This window comes from Prionailurus viverrinus, chromosome D1 (assembly GCF_022837055.1).
Source record: "Prionailurus viverrinus isolate Anna chromosome D1, UM_Priviv_1.0, whole genome shotgun sequence".
Classification (NCBI taxonomy): Eukaryota; Metazoa; Chordata; class Mammalia; order Carnivora; family Felidae; genus Prionailurus; species Prionailurus viverrinus.
Window position 1 is genome coordinate 97,873,543 of NC_062570.1, and position 24,217 is coordinate 97,897,759.

Sequence of the window (24,217 nt, forward strand, 5' to 3'; positions counted from 1 at the left end):
AAGTCGGACGCTTAACTGACGGAGCCACCCAGGCGCCCCCATCATTTTCACCATTTTAAAAGGGTACAGTTGGGTGGCATTAAGCACATTCACAATGTTGCGCAGCCTTCACAACTACCTAGTTCCAGAACGTCTTCTTTTCCCTAAAAAGAAATTCCATGCCCATGAAACAGTCTCTTCTAATGCCTCCCACCCTCCTGACCCAGCGCCTGATATCCACTCATCTGCTTTCTGTCTCTATCGAGTTTTCTACTCTGGCCATTTCACATGAATGGAATTATCAAATATATATGGCCTTTTGCGTTTGGCTTCTTTCATTTAGCATAACGGCTTCAGGGCTCGTGTTGTAGCATGTATCAGTAGTCATTCCTTTTTATGGATGAGTGATTTTCCATTGTTTGGATGCCTTCCATTTTTAGTCACTCATCCGTTGATGGATATTTGGGTTGCTTCTACCTTTTTGCTATCTGAAAAGTCCTGCTATGAAATCTGTGCACAGGTTTCGTTTGAACACCTGCTATCCACTCTTCTGGGTCTATTCCTAGGAGCGGGATCGCCGAACCATGTGGTAATTCTGCGTTCAACTTTTTGTGGAGCCGCTAAACTCTTTCCCACAGGCCACACCATTTTGCAGTCCAGCCAGCCAGGTGTGAGGGCTCCAACCTCTCCACATCTTCTCCGTTGCTTGCTATTTTCTGTTTTGTTGATTTTAGCCATCCCAGTGGGTACAAAGTGATATCTCACGGCAGTTTTGATTTGCATTTCCCGAATGACTAAGGACTGCATCTTTTCATGTGCCCGTTGGCCTTTTGCAGATCTTCTTTGGTGAAATGCCTATTCAAGTCCTTTGCTCATTTTTAAATTGGGTTGTCTTTTTTTTTTTTTTTTTTTGAGTTGTAAGCGTTCTTAACATATTTTGGGCGCTAGACCCTCTTGTCGGGATTTGTCACAAGTTTCCCATTCTGTAACAAGTTGCGCTCCCTTGACAGCGTCCTTTGATGCACAAAAGGTTTCAATTTTGACAAGGTCCAGCTAATCTCTTTCTTGGGCTCTTTTTTGCTTATGCTCTTGCTATCATGTCTAAGAAACCATTGCAAAGTCAAAAGTCATAAAGACTTACTCCTGTGTTTTCTTCCAAGAGTTTTTACAGTGTCAGCTGTCGCTGTTGGGTTTGATCTATTTTGAGCCCATTTCTGTATGTGGTGGGAAATGAGAGTGCAGCTCCACTGTCTCACACATGGGTATCAGTTGTCCTAACACCATCTGTTGAAGAGATTATTCTTTCCCCCCGTTGAATCATCTTGGCATTTTCCTTGCATAAGTCAGTTTACCTTATGGGGTTAGTTTGTTTCTAGTTCTCACTTCTATTCCATTGATCTCTATGCCCATCCTAATGGCAGTACCACACCGCTTGTGTTATTGTAGCTTTGTCGTAAGTTTTGCAATCAAGAGGTAAGCGTCCTCTGACTCTGTGCTTTTCCAAAATTGACTATTTGGGGGCCCTTGCAATTCCGTACGAATTTCCAGATAAGTTCTTGCATTTCTGCCAGAAAGGCAGCTGGGATGTTGATAGAGATCCTATAGGATCTGTAGGTCCCTTGGGATCATTGCCATCGTGTAATACCAAGTCTTCCGATCTATTTTCTTCCCATGTATTTAAATCTCCTTTAATATAGTTCAGCAATTTTTCCTTCAGTGTGAAAAAGAGAAGATAAAGAAATCTTTTTAACTCGGGACATGAGACCAATATTATCCTGACATCAAAGCCAGACAGAGACATCAAAAGACAAGGAACTACAGATCAATACCCCTTATGAGTAGAGATGCAGAAATAGCAAGCCAAATCCAATAGCATATTAAAAGGAATATACAGCCGGGGCACCGGGGTGGCTCAGTCGATTAAGCATCTGATTTCGGCTCAGGTCATGATCTCTCAGTTTGCGAGCTCAGGCCCTGCATCGGGCTCTGTGTTGACAGCTCAGAGCCTGGAGCCTGCTTTGGATTCTGTGTCTCCCCCTCTCTCTGCCTCTCTCCCACTCGCACTCTGTGTCTCTTTCTCTCTCAAAAATAAATAAACATAAAAAAAGGAATATACACCCGTGACCGAACGAGATTTATCCTAGCAATTCAAGGATGGTTCAACATACACAAAGCAATGTAATACACCCCATTAACAGACTGAAGGGGAAAAAAAATACCTGGATTAATGCCAAAAGTGTTTAATAAAATCTAACACAACTTTCATAATAAAAACACTCAACAACTAGGAATGGAATTGCTCAACCTGAGAAGGGCACTAATGGAGAGCCCACAACTAACATCATACTCAATGGTGAAAAACTGGGAGTTTTTCCCTGACGATCAGGTATAAGACAAGGATGCCTGCTCTCACCACTGCTATTCAATAATGTACTAAAAATACTAGCTAGAGCAATTAGGCAAGAAAACATAATAAAGGCATCCAAATCAGCAAGGAAGAAGTGAAAGTATCTGTATTCTTTTGACAGGGGGGTCTGTTAATATCCAGGGTTGTCTTGTGATTTTCTGCCTTTGAACTTGACAAATCATTTCACTGCTTGTGAAACTCTAGGGTGACAGTCTCTCTCGGCACTTTTAAGACCCTGCCTTATCATCTTCTGACTTCCATTAAGGTTGTAGAGAAGTTGGATGTCAATTTAATTGTCTTTCTTGTGTAACAGTCTTGTCTCCCCTATTGCTTCAAGATATTATCTTTGTGTTTGGTGTTCTGCAGGTTCACCACCACAGATCTAAAGGGTGGCTGGGAGGGTCACCTGTATTTCTCAACTTTAAGAGACAATAATGACATTGGGGCCAAGTCGCCGTTTTCCAGGAAAGGGAACTACCATAGTCCTCCTGAACCCACGGCACCAAAGAAAGGCTTACTAAAATCGTACTTCCTTCTCAAGATTCTCCCATCAGCCACGTGAGCAGCTTTCTCTGCAATAAAGCCCACATCTGTCAAGGTAGGCCTCAGGAGGAAGAGGGTCCCAGAAGCTGGTGTGGTAAGGAGAAGGGGGTGTGAGCGTTCCTCTCTGTAGTTCAGTTCTGTGAAGGGCTAAGGAATAGTGAGTAAATGTGCTCCAACATTGGGTGACTGCCTGGCTCCACCAGCCCGGAGACGATGACACCATATTGACATCACTGTGCGCATGGCTGCTCTGGCAACGACCTTGGCCGCTAGTTACTCTGGGGGGGGGGGGGGGGGGCTCTCTAGGGGAAAAGATAGGGTCACACGACAGTCACGAAATACGACTCTTTTGGTGTTACCTCCAGTCCTCAAACTGGCTCTGGGAAAGAAGGTGCTTTATGGGCTCAAGAACTGGCCCTCCCAGCTAGCACAGAGGCCTCCCCTTACGCTTTCCACGCTATGGAAGCAGCCTTTCTGCTCCTTTTCCATCCCAGACCACAGGCAGGCATAGCTCGGAGCCCAGGTCTTTCTACTGTCCTAGAATGAACCAGTCACCCCAAAGCACCTCCACCATCCACTATTTTTTGTCCTGGTCATAGTGGGCGTAACGACAGGAACCAGTTAGCAACACCTGTGTATCCACAGAGGCGTCCCTATGGGGTATTCCCTGCTATGATACCCATTGGACAGCTGGGAACACTGAGGCTCTGACCAGTCACGTGGCCCTTCAGGTTTGGAAGCAGCGTAGCCGTCCTTTCTCTTTGTACTTTACCACAGTAGAGTCAGGACCCCAGACTCACCTCCACGGGCCTTTCTTGGCCTCCCTCAGCCTCCCACCCTCATCAGGCCCAGGCCATTCTTTTTAAAACTACCTTGACCTTTAAACCCGATGTCCATTATTACCTGATGAGGCCAAGCTGGCTCTGGCCTGAGACCAAACAAGATGGTGACCCATCAAGTGGGTCGCTTCTTTGCTGGCCATTTCTCCTGCCCGGTGGTCTCTTTCGTAACCTGCTCTCCTCCGGCCCACGGTCACCTCAAGACTGATTTTAGTGAATAAAACTACAGACTTGGCGACAGTTGGTGGTTTCTGCAAAAAGCTTGTTTAGAACAGAGAGAATCCGGGGAATCCAAGGCCCAGACAAGTTTGGTCAGGTTAGAAAATGCAGCGTGGCAAGTCGGGCCGCCAGCCCTAGAGGCCTGCAGGGAAAGGGTGACCCGTCTTTCTGCATCTGGCTTGCTTTCTTGTGTTGGACAAGTCTCCACAGTTCAACCCCAGACACAACCTCTGGGTGCATAACAGTAATCGTCCCTGTCAACTGAGCGCTTACGGGGCTCCTGGTGCCGTGCTGAGCACTTTACACACATCCATTCTGGGCTGTAGTGGGGTAAGCCGTGGCCCCCAAAAGACGTGTCCACACCCCAGTCCCTGGAACCCGTGAATACGACCGAGTTTGGAAAACACGACTTTGCAGATGCAATTAAGGATCTCAAGATCTTGCTGGATTATCCAGGTGGGCCCTACGTGCAATGCCGAGAGTCCTTGGGACTGATGCAACCACGAGCCAGGGCACGCCTGCAGCCACCAGGGGCTGGAAGAGGCGAAGAAGGTTTCTCTTCTAGAGCCTTCGAAAGGAGCACGACCCTGCCGATTTTGGTCTTGGATTTCTGGCCTCCAGAATGGTGAAAAAATTTGTTGTTGTAAGCCATCCAGTTTAAGGCAAATCGTTGCAGCAGCCCCAGGTACCTAATGAGTTCTGCAATGGCCCCAGGAAATAGGGACTGTCACCATCTCCCATTTCATAGATGAGGAAACTGAGGCACAGAGCTCAGGCTACTCGTCCAGGGTCCCAAAGGCAGGAGAAAGGCAGCGGCAAGATGAAAAGCCGGGCAGAACGGCCGCACGCAGAGACGAAGCTGCTAGCAGCTGTCCGCACCTGTTCTGCTGGAATGTACCTGAAATAAATCGGCATTCTACCTGCAATTTGCAGAAGGGAGAAATGAGACAACCATGGGGGAATTATTGGGGGAACAAAGCGCGTACGGCACATTCAAATTTACAAGCAGCTCCTGTATGCGTTACTCTGCTTCCTGTTCGCAGCTGGCTGGAGCCATGGCTGTGTGATGCCCATTCTCCCGACGCAGGCATTGATACGGAGGCATTGCTCCTCTGAGCTAGCCCCCAGCCTGGCTGAGAGCAGCTCTGGGGGTGTGGTGACATGGCCAAGGCCATGCAGCCTGCCCAAGTGAGGCTGGGACTCAAGCCTTGGTTTTCTTTTATTTAAATATTTATTTATTTATTTTGAGAGGGCGCGCACGCACCCGCATGTGAGCGCGGGGAGGGGCAGAGACAGGGAGGGAGAGAATCCCAAACAGGCTCCGTGCGGCCAGTGCAGAGCCGGGTGCAGGGATGGATCTCAACGGTTCATGAGATCATGACCGGAGTCGAAATCAAGAGCCAGACGCTTAACCCAGCTGAGCCACCCAGGCGCCCCAGGCCTTGGTTTTCTAACTCCAAGGGCTGTGTTTCTGTCCCGCAGAACAAGAATTAAGCTCTGTTGTGCCAATCATAAAAGAGGATGGGCAGAGGGCAGGAGACACCGCGAGCCCTGGAGAAAGTGTTGGCGGCAGCTTTGGGACAAGGGGGCTGTGCTTTGAAGGCTGGAAGAGTTTCGACAGGTGGAGCCGGGGCAGAAGAGACAGACTGGCTCCCCGTGTGGTGTAGCAAGGGCCGGGGGACAGGAAGGAGGCCGGGAGCCAGGCTGGGGAAGGAGACCCAGCTCTGTTCTGCAGCGTCCCTTCTCTCGAAGCCCTCTCCCCATTGACAACACCACAGACCTGAGCCATCAAAGACACGCCGGGCAGTTCCAGGGCTTTCTTCATTCATCAAAAGTCAGACGGGAACGCTGCAAGGCAGATCTGTAATTGGGGTGGGTCACGCCAGCGCCCACAATTTTATACATTTGTGGGCTCAGGGTCAAAGGCTGGCTGACTTTCTAGGCTTCGAGGCAGCGTTCATGGACACGAGGCATCCTTCTGTTGGTTCTCAGGAGTCTGTTTCTGCGTTCCGAGAGCTGTGTGTTCTTGCAAGCACTGTTTTTGAAAGGGAACGATTGCTGGTGTGAGTTTTGAGAATTCTCTTCTGGACCTTTAATAATCTCTTTCTAGAAAAGCTTTTTCCTTTCTATTGTTTAAGGTCTGCCTTCACCCCTGCCTCCCTGCCCAGGGTTGACAGTAAGGGGAGGCTTTCCTGAGATGCAAGGGGGAAACACTGTGGGGATGGTCCCGGCCGGGGGACGAGATCTCGGGGTTCTAGTCTTTGTTCTGTCTTTGTTTGGGATAGTGAGGATGAACTTGGGTGCTGGAGTTGAACAGACCTTGGCGCAGATCCCAGCAAGGCTCCTGCTGGTCTGTGTGGCCTTGGCCAAGTGGCTTAACCTCTCTGAGGCTACATATATATTTTTTTAACGTTTATTTATTTTTTGAGACAGAGAGAGACAAAGCATGAACAGGGGAGGGGCAGAGAGAGGGAGACACAGAATCTGAAGCAGGCTCCAGGCTCTGAGCGGTCAGCACAGAGCCCGATACGGGGCTCGAACTCACGGACCGCGAGATCATGACCTGAGCCGAAGTCGGCGGATTAGCCGACTGAGCCACCCAGGCGCCCCTCTCTGAGGCTATAAAAATAGGAATAATAATAGTATGTAAGCCATGGACTTGTGGTGGTTATGCAGTGAGACAAGGCAGCCAACACAGTGCCTGGCACCTAGTGAATGTTCAGTACACGGTCATTACCATAGCACTGAACCCTTGCCTCTCCTTCCTTCTCCAGCTCCACTCAGCCACACCGCCCGGCTAGCACAAGTGCAACCCTCTTCTCTTGTGGGTCCTTATTCCCAGAATTCTTGTCCCTTGGTTCCTTCAAAGCCTGGCTGCTTTTCATCCGCAGATTGGGGGAAATGTCACTTCTACACAGCGCTGGTTCCTGACCCTTCCTCTCTACGCCCCTCCCCCACAGTCGCTGACAATGTAGGTGGTTCAGTCACCTCTTACTGTCCATGTGCTCCTCCGGGCAGGCAGGCACCCCGCTTTTCCACCCCTGTTGCACCTCCGCCGCCCACGCAGGAATTGTGGCGTTATAACAGTTGTGGCAATGAATATTCAATTATTTGCTGGTTTAACGTTACCGATGTCTGATGCGCGTAAAAGAAGCAGGCCCCTATGAGTTTGATTTTTTCCATCAGAAAAATAAGGATGTTGGAATAAAAGACTGAAAGATATTCTTCCTCAAGTTTCCCATAAACTTGGGAATGAACTCCGTGGAACGAGGGAGAAAAGGCAATGAGCTGCTTCAGAAACATGGCCTGTTGCTGCCCTCTAGTGGCCAAGATGATGAGTGTAACCGCATCATTTCCTCCTTCCCTCCCCCCGCCCCCCCACCGGCCCCTCCCCCGTCGGTTTTCTAGTTCCACCCAGAACTGGGAAAAACATCCCACTCTCAGAATGAAATTTCACAAAGAGGGGGAAAAGAATCTTTGAATGCTCCGCTAGGGCTCTCTTGGGCAAAGAAAAGGGGCCACCGTTTCTGCATTAGGGTACACGCAGTGCTCAGCCCCGGAGCCTGAGAGGAAGCGAGATATGGCAGGGAGGGCGGGGTCGCACTGGAGCCCCCATCTGCTCTTGGGTGAACCAGGGCGTGATTGGCTCTCTTAGGCTTAATTATCTCTACCCCACACTTCTACGATTAAATAACGTAAAGTGCCTGGCATGTGGTAGGTCCTCAGTAGAAGTGCCCGCTTGGCCCTTGATTTATTTTGTGTGAATGAAATGCAATTACATACATAAAGGAAAATGTCACAGCCCAGAAAAAAGCCAGCCATAAACGGTGTTTAAATGCACAGGAAGCAGTGTTGTATCTTGGGGACCATCCTGGACTTGCCAAGAATTTTTGGATCTAGATTTATTAGCCTTGACACAGACTAGCTGGGCATCCCCACTCTCGACCTCAGCTTTGTTACCTGTGAAATGGAAAGTCGGATGCTAGAATCCTCTAGAAGGCATTCAGCTTCCAGTAACTGAAAACCCACTGATTAATGCCTCAACCCAGGGATTAAATCCGGCTTGCCACCTGCTTTGGTGCAGCCCATGACCTGAGAATATCTTTACAGTTTAAACAGTTTTAAAAAACCCAAAAAGGAAATATTTCAGGACATTTGAAAACTATATGACATTCAAAGTTCAGTTTCATCAAGTTCTGTTGAAAGCCAGTCACACTCCCTCGTTTACATATTGCTTATATCTGCTTTCCCACTACAACGGCAAGGTTGAGTCGTTGACTTGAAAAGCTGAAAGTATTTACTGGCTGGCCATTTACAGAAAAAAAAATTTCCCACTCCCGTCATAACCAGTAAAGATATTTAATGATCTCACATAAGAAGAAACTCAAAAGGACAGGACTCTCGGTCTCCATCACTGAAGTTCTCTTGGCCTTTTCCTCCTGGTCACCAGATGGCAGCTTCAGTTCAATGAGTTACAATCTACATTGAATACAGTAAAGAACATGGAGAAAAGGCTTGCTGCGGCTTTTTTGGCCAGGAAAAAAACCAAAAAAAGCCCCCTATGGCAGCTTCCCTTATCCCATTGGCCAGACCTAGGTCACATGACAAACCCTGGGTCCCTCACTGGGAGGGGCCAAACTGCGGTAGCCCAATGGGGCTGCAAAGGACTCACTTTTCTCGAGAAGTGGGGACAAGGGCCATTTACACGAAGCCAGCGCCCTGGTCGCACAGAAGAAAGAGGGCAAAGGGCACGGTGTCAGCCCGAGTCACAAAGACGCCTTGCACCTCTGGGTAGACGCAGGATCCTTTTTAGAACTCAAATCTGAGCGCTCTTTGTTGACTTGAATCCACTCCAGGAACGCAGGGTGTGTTTGTGAGTGACTTCCTGCATTTAGGATTGTTTGACCTTCCCTTCCTCCTTTAAGTTTTGCTTGGTTGGTTTGGGGCATTGCTATGAATGATGTTTCCTGGTGAAAGTCCTTCCCTGAGGCCCCACCTGTGCCTCCAGGTAGGAGAAGGGTCGAGGAGTAGGCTGGCGGCAGGAGAATTTCCCAGGGCACCGTCACCGTCCAGCCAGCTCACAGCTGAACCCAAACAGAGGGAGCGCTCCCCAGGACGGTTAGACTGAAGTCCCGCCCAGCCTCGGAGAGAAGGGGCGAACGCCTGAACTGTTTTGTAGAAATGCATCCTGCAATGCGGCTACTGTTCTACAGAGCCAGGGGGAGAGGAAGCAGAGCTTCAAGTATCAAATGGGAACAATTTTGAAGGTGAGTCGAGAGGCAATTTCATAAGGACTTCAATCTGAAACCATAGCCTCCTTGTTGTTAGATAAGGAGTTGCAGTTACAGACACAAAGGGAAACATCAAAGAAATGGAAGGGAAATTGAAAGAACTCGGGCAGCAAATCAAAATTGGGCCAGAGGTCCCAAGAGAGGAGCCGGCAGGAGAAGGCAGGTGGTGGCTCAGAGAGAAAACTCAGGAGAGATGGGATATGACAGTGGTCCCCAGAAGGAGCAATGTCCTTGAGCTATGACCTCTTCTTGATTTGAGGGTGGGTTTTCTGAGGGAGGATGCTTTTGAACATGCTGCACCTGGGGGCTTTTATGTGCTAAGGGAAAACAGTGAAACAATTCAAGTTCTTCTAAACCAGGAGGAGTGGGGCTCCTTCCTGACCATCAAGACTCAAGGAGAATCAAAAGACTCACTCAGGGGGCGCCTGGGTGGCGCAGTCGGTTAAGCGTCCGACTTCAGCCAGGTCACGATCTCGCGGTCCGTGAGTTCGAGCCCCGCGTCGGGCTCTGGGCTGATGGCTCAGAGCCTGGAGCCTGTTTCCGATTCTGTGTCTCCCTCTCTCTCTGCCCCTCCCCCGTTCATGCTCTGTCTCTCTCTGTCCCAAAAAAAATGAATAAAACGTTGAAAAAAAAAAAATCAAAAGACTCACTCAGAAGACTCAGTTTCTTCATCTGGAAAATGGAAATGTTATCGCACGCACAGCCGACTCAGCACCTCTCCCGATTCCTTTCCAGGCTTCCTGCCTGTACTGTGGCATCTGGAAAGCTGCAAACCCAGTTCCCTAGACTCCTCTGCATCGGGGACCCACGAATCCATTGTGTTCACTCGGGACTCAGAGGTGGAAATGAGCTGTGGAAGAAGGTGGCCGCAGGCTGGGAGAGTGGCCTTTTTGAAAAGCACAGAGACAATGTATCTGGTCTTGGGTCTTCCGGGGAAATACAGGATTTTTGCACATTCAGTCTCAAACCCCATGGGTGGCAATTTGCAGCTGTGAGCAACAGAGGGCTCTCTGTAAACACAGTGGGCTGGAGCATTTGGGGGCTCTGTTGACCCGAGGGTGGTCCAGTACTGTCCTGGGTCTGAGTAGCATTCAAGCTTGGTTCTTTGGTCATGTCCAAAAGTCCGTAAGGAACCCAATAAATAAACTTGAATAGATGCCTTTCGGTGTGAGTTTGCTAATGTGGATTCTGTTGCCTGCAACGAAGGACCTGGACCTAAATCCCAAGCAAAATGTTAGATCGGTGCCGGGCCCCTGGCAAATTCTCACCACACGTTAGTGAACATTCTGTGTTACTTGAATGTCATGTGGAGAAAATGACCTGTCTGCTCTGGCTCAGAAGCGCATGTGTGAGGGGCCAACGACTTCTCTCCAACGGAACTGAACTCTCCAAACCCCTCTGTCCTGGGGGTGAAACTGAATCTTGCCAGCCTGAGATGAACCGTCAAGGTCACGTTTTCTCAAGCTCAGTCAGCTAAGGCTTCTTCTCCTCTCCCCTCTGACATGCTCTCCCAGCATCCATGGCCGGGGGCCAATCATTTCTCCTCCTCTTCCGGTTCCGTCCGATGGGGCGTGCAAGGCTGGTGTAAGGTGCCTGGTCTGTGTACTAACCCCTGCCACGTAATTCTGCACTCCCTGCTGTGACACCTGCCCCACTCTGCTTCCTTAGGTCCCCAGACATCACTCTGTATCCCCTCCTCCTATTGCCAGGCCTCTCCAGGTTCCCCAACCAGCCTGATTTGTGTCCCCACCCCCACTGGGATCCCAGAAAGCTCTTTCTTGCCACTCCAGAGCAGGCGTTCGGGAAGGGAGGTGTCTTTGCCATTGAGGCACTTTGCCGGGCGCAGAGACCCCAGGAAGGGGTTGCACGTTCTCTATGCTCTAGGGTCTCCAGCCCTCCGCCACCAGGCCTCGCTGCGGGTCCTCTGGTGTCATCCACAACTCTCCCTCCCACCTCCTCAGCTTGAACTTTTATCTTCTTTTGAGCAAGAGCATAGCTCTTTGACCATGGAACATTCTTTCCCACCCTACAGTGTATCATATAAAACCTCTGTTCTGAGTTCTCCAGACTCTTAACTTGATGGATCTTTGAGAACAATGTTTTCTTTCCATGAAAAAGACCTGTTTTTTTTTTCCTAAACGTATTCAAGAGTTTCTTCACCAAATATTTGCGGAACACTCACTGGGGTCAGGACTTTGGGGGGTGGGGCGGGGAGGGGATGGGAAGGCAGAGTGGACAGACAGCTTGCGTTCTAGCTGAGGGAGATGAGCAGCAGACACATGCATAGGTCAATTGCGTGTTTATTCCCAGCAGTGACCATGCTCTGCAGAAAGCAAAAAGCGGTGATGAGACAGGGTGGCTGGGCAGTGGGGACAGAGTGGTACCACGCAGGCACTTGCACTGGGACCTGAAAGCCAAGAGGAATCCCTCCAGGAGAGAGGGTCGAGTCGAGGCCCCTGAATGGAGGGACAGCATGTGCAAAAGCCCTGAGGCCAAGGGATGAACTTGGCCGTGGTTAAGGATAAGAAAGAAGGCCAGTGGGTCTCTGGAATGGTGGGAAGACTGAACAGGCCGCTGGGCCAGATCCTTGGGCCTTGTGGAAGCTGTGCGGTTTTCCCTTAAACCTTGGAGGGTCTAAGTAGAAAAGTGATTTGCATGTTAAGAAGACCGTTCTAATTGCTATAGGAAAATAGTCAGTTGCAAGAGACTGAGGGAGGTCGGGGGAGCAGGGAGAAAGTGGCTGCAAGAACCCGAGTCCTGGCCTGGACTCAGATGAAGATTGGCAAGATGTGGATGGATTCTGGAGGAATTCCGGAGGGAGTCTGTGGGGCTGATTGCATGGGGCTGGGATGCAGAGGCAGGGGGACCGAGGATGAGGCCCGCATACGAGACCTAAACCCTGGAGAGCCCCTGGGATGACTGGAAGTTTTACAGAAAAGGCAACACTTAGGAACTAACCCAATGTACTTCTTACAGAAGAGCTGTGTGTGTGTGTGTGTGTGTGTGTGTGTGTGTGTGTGTTGGCTGTACAAGGCAGACCTCCTCTGTCTCACTAGCTCGCCCCATTGCCCAGCGGGTTGAGCAGGGAGCAGAGAGTAGCACTCAACACCAGCCTGATTTCCCCGGGCTTGGCCACTGCAGCCACTTCCTGCCCTCACCACGCGCTCACCACGCATCAGTTCAAAGCTGCACCAATCTTAAAACAGCGTAATTCTCAGAACAACCCAATGAGATAAACACTATTAAGAATCCTCATTTTAGGAGCGCCAGGTGGCTCCTAAAAGTCAGTCGGTTGAGCGTCTGACTTCAGCTCAGGTCACGATCTCACAGTTCGCGGGTTCGAGCCCCGGGTTGGGCTCTGTGCTGACAGCTCAGAGCCTGGAGCCTGCTTCCCATTCTGTGTCTCCCTCTCTCTCTGCTCCTGGACCCCCCCCCTCAAAAATAAATAAACATTAAAAAAAATCCTCATTTTATACAGGGGGAAACCGAGGTTCAAAAAGCTGAGGTGGGGGAGGGGGCGCCCGGGCGGGTCAGTTGGTTAAGCATCGACCCTCAATTTCAACTCAGGTCATGATCTCAGGGTTGCGAGAACAAGGGCCACGTCGGGCTCTGTGCTGGGCGTCAGGCCTGCTTAAGATTCTCTCTCCCACTCCCTCTGCCCCTCGGCCCCACTCACGCACATGCTCGCACTCCCTGTCTCTCATAAATAAATAAATAAATAAATAAATAAAGCCCAAGATCACACAGCTGATGGGTGGCAAAGCCAGGACTCGAACTCAGGCCATCTGATGTCAGAGTCTAGGCTTATTACCCACCTGTTCTACCTACGGTAAGAGAAAGCACGGGCAGAGAGTCACCTAGCTTGTGTTCTTTTCAGTGCCTCGAAATATAAGGGCCCTTAGCAAAGTGCTGGCGCATAGTAAGTGCTCAATAAATTATGATAAATTATTTTTATGAGCAGCCAGGAACCAGCTAGGCTATGGCCTGCCTGAGCCCCCGGCAAAGGCTCTGCGGGAGGCAGAAGATGCATGTTCGGGAAGAAAATTGATTTACGTCAGATGCCAAGCAGTCAGAAATAACTGGCAGCAGAGGAAAGACCAGACAGAATGTGTAAGTCTCTCTGTTTCTCTTTACTTGTCACACTATTATAGTTAAAGAGAGAAAACTTAGCAGGAAAAAGAGCATACATCTGCCTACATTTTTCTAGATTTACATTTTTTTCACTTATTGGAAAAGGAAAAAAAAAAAAAGACCAAATGTTAAAGACACGAAAAAAAAATCAAAGGCAAGAAATATAGAGGAGGGGGGGTGGGAATCAGGCTGGCAGCTATGTGAAAACTGGAAAATGCAAAAGCAAGGAGCTGGTTTTAATTATCTGACACCCCTGTGCTGGAATTGATTACTGCTGTTGGGAGGAGAAACTGGGATGAAAGAAATCTTCAGAGTGTCATCCTCAAAAGTTTAGGGGGCGGGAATTCAACACAAAGTGAGCCCGTGGGGTGGGCGGGGAGGCGGACAACGTGGGAACCCCCTGGAGAAGACAGGCTGGCAAGCAAGCATTCCTGCCTGCAGGGGTGATGTCTCTGCAGTAACACAGATTCACCTTCAGGGGGCGATCGACTCCCCACACGGGGAAGCCCGGGCTGCTGGGCGCTGTGGGAGATGCAGATACGCAACCCCAAAGGCAGGAGAGTTCAGGCTGCTCCAGCAGCGCTCTCTCGGGTCAGGGGGACCTTGATCGAGGCCGGCTGGAGTCAAAACCAGGCCGTGAAAGAGTGACGCACCAAAAGCCAAGTGGCCACTTGGGCCAGAATTTGACACACTTCAACCCAGCGACCCCAGAAAGGACTATTTGATCGTGATCGTTGCCCATGAAAATTGCTTTTCGGGGAAAATGACAGGCCCAGTAAGGAGGAAATGGCGATGATGCCCTAAATCAGAGGTCGGTAAACTTCTCTGGAAAGGGACCATTGGTAAATATCTTCGGCTTTGCGGGCTCTTGGGCTCTGTCGCAACTGTGTTGATATAGTGTGAAATTAGCCACAGACAATGGGTGAGCCAATGGGCATGCCTGTGTTTCACTAAAATTTTATTTATGGACATTCAAATGTGAATTTCATTGTTAAAAGAATGGAAAGGAGAGCCACGGGCTGGGAGAAAATATTTGCAAAATACGTCCGATGAAGGAACTGGTACCCAAAAAATATATAAAGAACTCTCAAAACTCAACGGTAAGAAAAACAGACAGCCCTGTTAAAAAATGAGAATAAGATCCGTGCAAACACCTCACCAAAGAAGATGTACAGAGAGCGGGCAAGCATGCAGAAAAATAGTCAACATCCTAAGCCGTTGGGGAATTGCAAATTAAAACAACAAGAAGATACCACTGCATACCTGTTAGAATGGCTAACATCCAAACCGCTGACAACACCGAATGCTGGTGAGGACAGGGAGCCACAGGGATTCCCATTCTTGGCTCGTGGGGTTGCAAAATGGTACAGCCACTTTGGAAGACGTTTTGGCGGTCTCCGACGAAACTAATCATACTTTTATCATCCAGTCCAGCAGTTGTGTTCCTTGGTGTTTGCCCCATGAGTTGAAAATTTATGTCCACATAAAACCTGCGCGCGGATGTTGATAGCAGCCTTCTTCATAATCGCCAAAATTTGGAAACAACCACGATGTCCTTCAGTAGGTGAACAGATAAATCAGCCGTGGGACATCCAGACAATAGAATCTCGTTCAGCTCTAAAGAGAAGCGAGCTCACAAGCCATGGAAAGAGTGGAGGAAAGTTACATGTCTGTTACTAAGTGAAAGAAGGCGGTCTGAAAGGGTTACATGCTACACAATTCCAGCTACATGACGTTCTAGGAAAGGCAAGACTATGGAGACAGTAAAAAGGTCTGCGGATGCCAGGGATTTGGGGGGAAGGAGAGAGGGACGAATAAGTGAAGGCTATGTCCACATGCAAAGGATTTGTAAGGCAGTGAAACTACTCTGTGTGATACTGTAACGGTGGATACATGCCGTTAATTTGCCCAACCCCCTGGAACCTACACCAACGAGTGAACCCTCGTGATTAACTTTAGTTAATGATAATGTGTCTATATTGGCTCATCTGTTGTAACAAATGTACCCCACTAGCGCAAGGTGATAGTCATGGGAGAACCTGGAGTGGTGGTAATTCTGTGCTTCCTGGGCAGTTTTTCTTCAAACTTAACGCGGATCTGAAGAACACAGGCTATTTAGAAACAAAGAAAAGTTGGGTTTCATGTCATTTTCACATGTCAAAACACATTCTTCTTCTTTGGATTGCGTCCCAACCACTTGAAAATGTTAAGACTCGCTTATAGCTTGTGGACCACATGAAGATAGGGGGCAGGAGATTTGGCCCACGGAAGGTATTTTGCCAACCTCTGCCCTCCGTGGTCATATCGGTGCAGATAAAACGCCTCTGAGAACTCGGGGAGAGTTGGAGGGCAGGGGAGGGAGCCGCTCCTTGACAGCCCACTTTACGCATGTTCCCCCTCCACCGTCACAGCCAATCCACAGGCTGGGAGTCGGTCCCCCACGTGAGGGAGTTGCGGACTCAGTGTGACCCTGGAGGCCGGAGGTAGAACAGGTGTGAGCAGGGATTCCAGAACGAGCGTGCCTGGGTTTCACCTCCAGCTCTGCCATTGGCTGGCTCTGTGACCTCCCGCTGATGAGCGGATGTCCACATCTGGAGAACGGAGAGGACAGTGGTGAATGTCTCACACGGCGCATGTGTGAAGATCACACGTGGACTGTATAAGATCTCCAGCCCCGGGCGCGGTTCCTGGCACATGGTCGCTGCCCAGATGGTTTTGGAAGGGAAGGAGAAAGGAAGAGGAGAAGAGACCGTGTAAGTCAGCTATTTCTACAATGCAGCGTAACAAAACTCCGTGGCTTAAAATCATAATCCTTTATTCTCATGCTCAAGGTCAGTGGGTCAGTTGCAGCCTAGCTGGGTTGGGCTGAACCCCGGGCTCCAGGCACCACCTTGTCCAGGCTGCAGGTTGGATTCCGATCCCCTTGATATGTCCTTCATGTTCCTTGGGCCAGTGGCTACTTGATGCGGGCAGTCTACTCTGTGCGTCTCCCCCGCTGGAGCCCAAGTTGAAGCGTGGCGTCTACTTGGGGCACGACTTCTCATAGCATAAGAAGACAGGCCCAATGCCCGGGCACAGTTCAAGGGTGTGATCGCGTCATGTCCACGAATTACCGTCATGTCCTGTCCGTCGACCGCAGCGAGTCGTGAGGCCAGGCCCATATTCATTGTCTCCGGTAGGTACTACAGAGCCAGGATCTTGTATCCCAGAGCCGATCTTGTCTCTGTCCCCTGTGGGCTCAGCGTTCCTAAGGTTCAGGGACTGTCTTTTATCTTGGACCCTGCCTAGCAGACCGGGTCCGGGAGGCCAGAGTCACCCACCAAGGTGCTAGACTTCTTGTTGCGGAAGGGAAAACAGACTCAGATTTGGCCAAGCCAGCGTCCAGCTGGCCGTTGTGCACCGAGGAAGAAGGAGGACACGGCTCTCTGAAGCCAGGACAGAAAGCCACGGGCGGGGCAGAAAGGGTCAGATAAGGGAGGACAAGAGGGTCACAGCAAAGCACAGACAGGGCACCTGGAGTGGCTCCTTGCACACTGAATGTCCACCACAGTGTGTCCCTCTGGGCAGCCTGCTGTCCTGCACGGCCCACGGACAGACTTTCTAATTCATTGTTCATCTCAAATAACTTACGTAGAATGTTCAGATTTCGAAAGCAACACCTAGTCTCTGGAGGAAAGTTAGAAAATGCGAGTAAGCAAAGCAGAGAGAAGAGAATAAAAATTCACTTATGATCCTACCGCTCAAGGACTCTTTATACTTGCTCAACTTCCCTCTGTCCTTTTCCCAAAGAGTGGGACTCCATCACGTTCCCATTTACAAAAATGGAATCGTCCACTACATCCCGACAATAGCCTTTCCTTTCCTTCTGTGGCAACATATAATTGATTCCTTCCCTGTCACTAATCTACAATCTCCTTCTCTTTTTTTTTTTTTCAGTTTATTTATTTATTTTGAGAGAGAGTGTGTGTGTGAGCGGGGGAGGGACAGAGAGAGAGAGGGAGAGAGAGAGAATCCCAAGGCTAGTGCACAGCCTAGTGCAGAGCCTGACGCGGGGCCTGAACCCACGAACCGCCGGATCACGACCTGAGCTGAAACCAAGAGTTGGACGCTTAACCAACTGAGCCACCCAGGCATGCCTACAATCTCACTCTAAATGGCTGTATAATATTCCATGGCGTGACCATACTAGGAGCCTTAATTTAGCAATCCTTTACTATTGAACCTTTAGGCTGGTTCCCAACTTTCATTATTCTAAACAACTCTGATTTTTGACTAAATATTTACCCACGTCTTCGGTCACTTACCTACATTATAGTTTTAGAGATAGGGTTACCTAATTAAAGGATATGCCCCTTTTTTAAGGCTTTGATGTACAATGCTTAACTAACCCCAAGAAAAGTAGTAGTAAATTATACCTCAGGGATAGATATTTAAGGGTACCGCGGTTATCTTTATACACAGAGTCTAGAACAAAGCTTTGCACATAGCAGGAGCTTAATTAATATGCATGGATTGTCATTTGAGCCCAATAAATCCGGACCCTCCCAAGCACACGATCAGCACTTCTGCTGCTACCTTGTGAGCTCTCAGACACAAAGCAAACGTTTACTCGTAAAAAATGAGAGAAAGGTCAGAGATCACGAGGAGGAAGAGGGACCACGCGTCAGGGGAGTCGCTAGTTAATAACATCCTCGGTCTTTACAGAGCACTTTCACGGAAACAGAAGTGTTAACGGTCCAGTTGCGAACCTATTTATTCCAATATAAATCAGAGTCTAAATTATTTAAAACGGCCCAATGTCACTATGCCGGGCAAAACTCATGGACATAGAAGTACCAGGGCTCAGAGGGTAAAGACCATGCGGTAAGGAATTGTTGCAATATCCAACCTCAGAAGAAACCTGATGGAATTAGCACTGAGGAATACATACTCCATCTTCAAGATCCAACGTAACCAGCCTGTGGAAAGCACTTCACAGAAGTGTGGGTGCAAAGATATGATCTGAGCTCACCCTCTAAGCTTTGATTTCTTCTTCTTCTTTTTTTTGTCCCCCTTACTTATTTATTTATTTTATTTTTTTTTACAAATCCTGAGACTAGAGGGCTTGGTTCATTTTGACAGAAAAAGATAATCATTGAAAAACAGAAGGAGGTTTGGTTCAGCCTTATAATGGGGTCTGTGTTAAGCCTCACAAATGAGAGTCATATTCAACTGGATTTATACAGCCCTGACATCAAAGAAAGGAGAATGAAAGAGAAAAATGTATTAAAGCATGCAAAAATAATCTTTCTATACAGCATGACATTATGAACATAACTCCAAAAAATACCTTAAAATTAATCTGTGGATTAAAGCAATCTGAAATGCATGGGAAGAATACACGGACGAAGGGGGTGGGGAACAAACAAAATGAAACGTACTGACATTCTAAAGTCTCTTTTCATTTGACAACAAGTATTTTCAAAGAACACAAGGCTTTGTCAGTTATTAACAATTCATTTTTTACAAGCTACGTTCAATTTTGATCGTACACAATAATATGAAGAATCCTCTTTAGGATTACCTGCACAAAATTGCACAGAAAAAAACCCTAAGATCCTATGACAGTTTCAAAGCCGAATTACAAATGTGTGCACCCAAGAGCAGATAAAAATGAGGGAGAAGGGAATGATTAAGTTTTCAATTTCCCCACAAGGGCTTGATGTTAATTTCCACTCACTTACGTGCTGCTTTGTAGAGGATTATTAAAGACAACAAATAACCTGATGGTTTGATGATGTGAAGGCTGTGGGAAATTATTTCCCCGGAAGATTGTCGCTTGGAAGCGGGGTCAGTTCCCAGTCACTCAGAGCCTCAGTTTCTCATCTGAAAACTGACAAATGACCATGACACCCTCCCCCGTGGGATTAATGTGAGGATTTCAGTACATGATGAAATTTGAGTGCCGAGCACGCGGTAGGGATCCCCCCCCCCAAAAAAGAGTGATTTTTATTGACACAAGCATGGGAAAACGTTACTCATGAAGTGCCCGTAATAAAGTTCATCAACAAGCCTAATATAATATACTTTTCTAGACTTTGTCTTTCCTTTTAATCTTTTCATGTCTACAATGCAACCAGTAATAAATTCTGTTCGATGTGTTCTAAGATGGGAGGCATCAACAAATAATAATTTTTTTTTTAATAAATTTTTTTTTCAACGTTTATTTATTTTTGGGACAGAGAGAGACAGAGCATGAACGGGGGAGGGGCAGAGAGAGAGGGAGACACAGAATCCGAAACAGGCTCCAGGCTCTGAGCCATCAGCCCAGAGCCCGACGCGGGGCTCGAACTCACGGACCGCGAGATCGTGACCTGGCTGAAGTCGGACGCTCAACCGACTGCGCCACCCAGGCGCCCCAACAAATAATAATTTTTATTGAGCATTTACTATGTGCAAGGTACACTATATTATCTTAAGCAGTCTCCTATGGAGGAAGCACTATTATTCATTATGAGTTTGACAGTGAAAAAAAAAAATGGAAACCTAGAGAAGTTAAGCAATTTTCCAAATTACCGGAAGTGGCAAAAGGGTTAAGATTATGGGATCTGGAGCCAGGTTGCCTCAACTTCCCCACTGAAGGAAATTAGGATAGGTGGTGGGCTGTAGCCTATATGTGTATATATGGGGTGTGTGTGTGTGTGTGTGTGCGTGTGTGACAGACAGAGATTGATTTTATTTTAAAGACGTGGCTCATGTGATTGTGGGGGGCTGGAAAATGCAAAATTTGCAGGACTGGCTGGCAAGCTGAAAATGCTAGAAGTAGTCAGTTCTTCAGCATTGAGTCCAAAGGCAAACTGGAGACAGAATTCCTTCCTCTCTGGAGGACCTCAGTCTTTTCTCCTAAGGCCTTCATTTGATTAGGTAAGACGACCCACCTTTTGGAGGGAGATCAGCTTACTTGGTCTATTCAATGGTTATCATATCTTAAAAAAAAAAAAAAAGCCTTCACAGCAACATCTAGACTGGTGTTTAACCAAGCACCTGGGCACCACAGCCAAGCCAACTTCATCTTTAAATTAAAAACCACAGTGAGAATATTACCTTCTTCATAAGGCTTTGGGAGGACTGAATGAGACGGTGCAGGCATCGAACTTGGACATGTCCTCGTGGACAGAGCCTGGCATGGAAGCAGAGTCCATGGATGTTCACTAGGGTCATTAAGCGCCAGAGTCATATCGGAACCGCGGTCACCTGCCTCCAGAGCTCATTGTCAACGTCTCCACCTGTTTTTTGTCCAATATGATAGCTACCAGACAGATGTGGCTACTAAGCGCTTGTAATGCAGCGAGTGTGACTAAAATTCGAATTTAAAAACCAAGGCAGGGAAAATGTTTAAATATTGGAACGATCCAGATTCCAGGATACAGCGAGTGAAACACAACATGCCACCGAAGTTAACTTCACCGGTTACTTTTTACTTTTCTTTAATGTGGCTTCTAGAAAAATTTAAATGACACAAGTGGCCTGCATTATATTTTTAATGGACATGTGCCTTCCTAGCCCCTACCCGGGACAGGCCGAGCAGAACTAACACCACGCCGATGCATCTTAATTTCAGTGAGGCTGTCCAAATTCTTTCTTAAAAAATCTTAACGGTAGCACTAACCACGAAGGAAAAAAAAACCAAAACTGGACTTTATTTCAGTTAAGACCTTTTGCTCATTAAGAGACACAGTTAACAGAGTAAAAAGGCGAACCACAGATTTGGAAAAGAGATTTGCAACTCATACACCTGACAAAAGAACGTTATCATATTGTTATATATAACGGTTTATATGTATATAAATTTATATAACGAATTCCTGCAAGTCAATAAGGAAAAGGCATGCAACCCAAGAGAAAAACGTGTGGAAGATTGAACAGGCATTTTAAAAAAAGGATGTCCAGATGACCAATTAACACATGGAATGCAAATGCGAACATAATGGCTAAAATAAAAGTGACAGGAAACACCAAATGGCAAGAAAGACGCGGCACTGAAACCCTCACATGCCGCTGCTGGGATATAAATTAGTACAACCGTGTTGGAGGATTTTTTTTTTCTTATCTCTATTTTCTAATTTTCCCACTGAGAGCAAGCATGCGTCCCTCTCTGCCACCAAAAAAAAAAAAAAAAAAAAAAAAAAAAAAAAAAAAAAGCAGTAAAATTGATCTTTAACTTAAAAAGTCAGCATTTCAAAATATATAAAATAATGAGGCAGAGAGAAGAGGGCCCTGGGCCCTGCCACGCTGGAAGGAATTGTCAGCAGTTAATTGAGCCGCAGGGAGACTTTGGAGAGCGGGATTGCAAACACGGTGAGCTTCACAAATGACAAAACGCAGTGCCTGATCTGTTTAAAGCAGACCCCGTGGGCTCCCTGCAAACTGCAGGGCGTTCTTTGAGGCCAGGAACCAGAGGGGCCCTGCCAGGGGCTTTGGTGAAAGCAGGGGTTTCCTGGGGGGCTACTTTCGCATGAAGTCATCAAGTGATTCTCTTTGGAGAAAAACGTGTCTGTAACAAATGCCCCACAAATTGAGATCCCTGAAAGCTGACATTTGCAAAGCTTTGCTCAGGCCTTTGATATCATGCTGTACCTTAAATCTAAGAGTTAAGAGTGTTCTTGCCGGGCATCTGTGTTTGAAGTTCCTTGGCATGTTGAGCAGGGCATGAGGCCCCTCTGTAGCTCTTGATCGGGGGAAAAGGAGAAATGATTGTCGTTAACATAAAACTCGGGGCACCGGGCTCAGCTCTCTGTCTGCCTTCAAAGCCTGCCGCTTCCAAGCTCCTCCAGTCTGTGGTTCTGCTCTCTGGTGATGTGCGAGCCTAGGGAGTTTTATCCTGGGTGCCACAGACCCCTACCATGTTTGTGGAGGGAGTTCAGGGGGTTCTTTGAACTCCGATGGGGGAAAAAAAAAACCCAAAAAACATATTTATGGCCACTGACCTCCAACCAAAAATTTTAGCACTTCAGTTTGAAAAGCAGCAACAAATTACGGTGATACTACCAGTCCCTATGGTCATCCATAGAAATCAGGTATTTTCATATCACAGTTCCTGCATTTATTTTGAAATAAAGTCTGTACTCTCGCTCATTCAAAATCAGCTATTAAACCTGCTGCTAGAATTTGCTTTGTAAGGCATTAGCCAAGAAGCATACATATTACTCTATCACAATTTTTAAAATATTTTGATAATGGTATCTCAATATAACTGTAATCTTATGTACCACCAGCATTTCTAAGTATTATTCGGAGATGCCCGCAGGCTTCACTAGACTGCCAAAGGGATTTGCAGTGTGACAGCAAACCCCTACCAGGGTTCGGAACCCCTACCAGGACCAGAAGAGGTGGGATTGCTTAGGGCAGGGACAACCATGTCAAAGGAGCTACACAGGGCAAAGGGGCTGGGCTTTGATTCTGGCACAGGTATGGTTAGATACGGCAAGGAGAGGCTCAACCCAACCTGAGTGCCAGGCAAGCGAGAGAGTCCAGAATAGCCCAGGGGGGCGTCCCTTCCTGCAGTAGCACAAGGCACGGTCAAGGCAGCCCCAGAGGGAAAGCACCCTGCCCTTTAGGGAACCTGTGGTCATTTTTTTGAAGATCCGACTTTGATTTTGGTCAGACCCGGCTTAATCCTGCCTCCATCACTCACTCTGGGCAACTTGCCTAATCTATCATGAACCTCAGGGTCTCCAACTGTAAAATAGTAATAATAATACTTGCCCAAACATTCTGTTCAATAATTTATTTGTAAACGTTATGTTGAACAAAGAAAGCAAGTTACGGAATGAAGGGTGTTTCATTTATGAAAAATGTTAAGTGATGCCAAACAATGTTATATTATGTTTACAGGTAAAGACTTTAGGTAGTAAAACAGAAAACCATGCAGGAGAATGCTGCATCTCAAATTCAAGTTGCTAGTGCTTAGTTTGGGGAGTGGAGGGAAATAGGTTTGGGAGGCATACAGGTGAGGGGGCAAGAATCAGAAACGAATCCATATGGCACAGGTTAAGATTTGCTGAAGTTCAGCAGTGGGTTCTTTTTAGAGCTTTATTTAAGTGATCTATAATAACCTGAACGTACAAAAATGTCCAACTTGGTTTTGATGTGCACGTTCCCTCATGAAACCATCATCACCACCATCAAGATCATGAACGTATCCGCCATCTTGAAAGTTTCCTCGTGTCCCTGTGGAATCTCTCCATCCTGCCTCTTCCCCATTTTCCACTCCCAGGTGATCGATGATCTGGTTTCCATCTCTACTGATTAGCTGGAGTCTTCTAGACTTGTTATATCATTGGAATCAACCGGTATGTACTTTTTCCCCCCTCATTTGGATTCTTTCTCTCAGAATAATTATTTTGAGACCCACTTATGTTGCGGTTGTGTCCATACTGGATTCCTTTTTATTACTGAATAGTAGCCCAGTATATGGATAGTCTGTAATTGGTAGATCCCTTCCCCCAATTTACGGTCATTTGCTTGGGGCTCTTAAACGGGCTGCGAACATTTGTGTGCAAGTCTTTTATTTTTCTTGGGTAAACCTCTAGGAATGGAATGGCTAGGTTACGTGGTAGCTGTGTGTTTGGCTTTTCCAGAAACTGCCAAAATGTTTTCCGTTTTGCGCCACTGGAAATGTACCGTTTACCATTCCCACCAGAAACGAGAGTTCTAATTATTCCACGTGCTTTCCAGAACTTGGTATGATCGGCCTCTTTAATTTTAGTCAGTCCAGGATGTGTGTGGTCCTAGCTCATTGTGGGTCCTAATTTGCATTTCCCTAATGA

The 24,217-nt window shown here is 47.5% G+C and overlaps 2 long non-coding RNA genes across 2 annotated transcripts; one reads left to right on the plus strand and one right to left on the minus strand.

Annotated features, from left to right (window-relative positions):
• Positions 1-893: 893 nt before the first annotated feature.
• LOC125147113 (uncharacterized) lies at positions 894-8,506 on the minus strand. Its single transcript, XR_007145014.1, has 4 exons — positions 8,360-8,506; positions 5,768-6,022; positions 3,833-4,907; positions 894-1,690 (listed from the first exon to the last, which is right to left on the minus strand). It is a non-coding gene; the product is annotated as an uncharacterized LOC125147113 (long non-coding RNA).
• On the plus strand, positions 8,140-10,434 carry LOC125147114 (uncharacterized). Its single transcript, XR_007145015.1, has 2 exons — positions 8,140-9,254; positions 10,014-10,434. It is a non-coding gene; the product is annotated as an uncharacterized LOC125147114 (long non-coding RNA).
• The last annotated feature ends 13,783 nt before the right edge of the window (positions 10,435-24,217 follow it).